We start from the raw sequence: 3,239 nt of genomic DNA, 5'->3' as shown, positions 1-3,239 counted from the left end.
AAAGACGTGTGAGTTATGCTATTTGTAGAAAGAGGCATAGTGCTGTGGTGCACAGTTTAACAGGACAAACACTGAGATCTGGAGTGTTGTGGTAGCAGCTGTCCCACAGAGGATCAAACAACTTTGTCAAACAGGACGTTCCCTATCTTGCCCTTTGTTGCTGTTATCCTTTGATGTTCCCCAAACGATAATGGTCTATGTGAAGATACTCCCATGTACATTTCCTTGGGATTGTTATTTCATTTTAGGCTATTAATTTGCATAAGTATTTATTATTGTTATTATTATTTTGTTGGTACTGACATTTTAGAGATAAATGCCCAGATATATTTTTAGACCAATTCACTGTGAGGCCATAGTGTTACACCTTGATGCAGTACTCCATCAACTTTGTGAAATCTCTGTTATTGGACCTGGTCCAGAGGCCTCACCACTGTGGAAATTGGTTGGTCCAAAAGGATTTTTCACAGGTGAAAGCCAAGTTGGTTTATGGTGACTGACGTGTGATTTCGGATATTTGATATTTTTGTGCTGCTCCAAGGCTCCAATTAGGATCAAGAACATTTGGCCCGACAGAGTGAAAGTCGGTGCTGCTAGTGTGTATTCCTGATGAAGAGCTTATGCTCAAAATGTTGATTCTCCTGCTCCTCGGATGCTGCCTGACCTGCTATGCTTTTCCAGCACCACACTCTTTAATTTTAATCTCCAGCATCTGCAGTGCATTCTCTCTGTTGTGCCCTCCAGTTGAACTGAAATTCAACATTGAGAGACTCGTGAGTTGGAAGCTGTAAATGGATCACCAGTTGATTCATAGTCCATCAGCAGCACACTGCTAAAAGAATATGAATCATCTGTCAACCGTGATTTACAAGATGCTCTTTGCATCATGGTGTGGGACATCATTGCACCGATTGTCACATGGGATGTCTGTCCAAGCAGTGATGGTGATTCACACCACAGAGGCAGATTTATATAGATATATAAATTCCAACCATTATAATTGCTGTAATACAAGTCAGTTCAAGATCTTGCTGGGCAATTTTAGCCAATCTGCTTCTTAGAATTTTTATTGCATCTTCCTTGCATTCTGGGTGATTGGAAAGGAGGTGAGTGGGAATGACTGCTCACCTGTGTTCACTTTATGGGTAGTTGTTCATGACTAGACCCTTTGCTGGTTGGGGATGGCTATTCAGGGAACTGACCTCACATAGGGCAGTTTAGTATGTTCAGCTCCTGTTTGGATGACCGTTCTGAGGTAGGGCCACTTAAATTGAAACATCACCTCTGATTTCTCTCCACCAATGCTGCCAGACCTGCTGAGCTTTTCCAGCAACTTTTGTTTTTGTTTTTGATTTACAACATCCTCAGTTCTTTCAGTTTTTATTTGTCATTTTTCATGTTGTTTGAATCACTGTGTGAAAGTGAGGTGATTTATTGAAGATCACATTTAGGTGCTGAATAACCCCAGATTGCTTTGTGGTTATTGATGGTTGGAAAGTATATCAGGGTGGGAGTTAGGTAGTATTGAAAGGACTTGTTATTGCCAGCTAACAATTGAAAGTTTATAAATGTTTGCAGTAACAACAACACTGAGCTGAACATTCCCCCAGTACATTGTATATGCCAGGGCAGCTGCTGGCACAGCATGTTTTACATCAAGGGAGTAATGCAGTGGATCAGACTTTTTGATGGAATAACAACCTGTTACTTCAATTCCAAAAAAGTTCACTCGAAGAAAATGCTGTTGATGCTTGTGCAATGGCATGGGGTGTTCAGCAGAGGGTATCATTTTAAACACAAGAGAGAGAGAAAGAGAAAGAGGGAATTAACCCCAAAACAAAAGACACTCCATTGGACAGAGACACAGACACAGAGATTACTCACAAATATACAACACACTGATACATTCCCAGGCTGAAGCAAACGTCATGGGAGAGAGGGAATATGAGACACCATCAAGAGAGCTGGGACTAACTGGAATATGAGTATCACCACTTCAGTCTGTCCATGTCTTAACTTCTGTTTGTCCCTGTCTGACTTTTCCTCTCTCTCTGTGTCCTTTTGTCTGCCTCCCTCTTTCTATCTCCCTCTCACTGTCCTTCTCTTTCTTTCTGTCTCCATCTTTCTATTTCTCTCTATCTTCCCTATCTCTCCCTCTGCCCTTCTCTCTCTCTCTCTCTCCCTCTCTGAGATTCTCTAGCTCTCTCTGTCTCTGTTCTTTGCTTGCTCTCCTCCTTCTCGATCTCTCTGTTCTCTCTCTGTTCCTGTTTCTTCATCCCCACTCTTCCTCTCTTCTCTCTGTCACTTATTCCCTCTGTCTCTTTCTCTCTCATTCTCTCTTTCACCCTGTCTTTTTCTCTTAGATCTGAAAGTGCCTACACAATATTGCATCCCCCTATTCTGTTCCCATTTTACTCCCCTCCCAAATGTTTGCCCTTCCACAATTATTTTGCCCTCCCAAATATATTCCTCATCAAATGTGTACCCTCACAAATATTTTGCTGTTCCCCCATATCATGCTGAGCCCTACTCCCTGGTGTAGAGATTAATGAGTTTGTCTGGACTAACTGGCCTGTAGCTGACTGCTTTCGTGCACAGCAAGATCGCAGTCCCAGAATTATGGAAGCTTCACATCACACAGATAATCCTTTCATCCCATCATGCCTCCCTACCACCACAACCACCAACAACCCCCCATCCTCCCACCACACCCCCCATTAAATAATCCTGGTGCTGTCCAGCTACTCAGGCCTTGCCCCGAATGGCATTGTTCCTCCCCTACCTGGGGAGACCGCTCTTCCGCCCTGTCTCATACTCTGCCTCTTTGTCCTCTCACCCCTCCATCTCTCTCTCCTACAACAGCCCCTTCCCCCCCCTCAAGCCCCATCAAACACTCCCCCTCTTCCTGGCTCTCTCTCACCACCTCCTTGCTTCCCATTCCTCCGCTCAAGAACTCAGGGGCATGGCTACTCCGCCTCCCCTCACAGACTCTCAACCCCTGGGCTGAAGGACATGGTGAGTATGTTCAGAGACTAACTGGTCTTTTGACTGACTGCTGTAATGCACAGCAAGATTCCAGTCTGCAGCCAACCGATCACACATTCAATGAGAAAGGTACTTTATGCCCCTTCCACTCATCCCTCCACCCCCTGGCCTGGTTTGGACAACAGTGAGGGTAAAACCTGGGAGAGACAGGGGAAATGTGTATCCTAGTGCATTAACTGCATTTGGGAAGTCCA

The sequence above is a fragment of the Chiloscyllium plagiosum genome, unplaced genomic scaffold (assembly GCF_037043375.1).
Source record: "Chiloscyllium plagiosum isolate Xiang-an unplaced genomic scaffold, Cpla_swu_hap1 HiC_scaffold_21, whole genome shotgun sequence".
NCBI lineage: Eukaryota > Metazoa > Chordata > Chondrichthyes > Orectolobiformes > Hemiscylliidae > Chiloscyllium > Chiloscyllium plagiosum.
Note: the sequence above shows the minus strand (reverse complement) of the source record.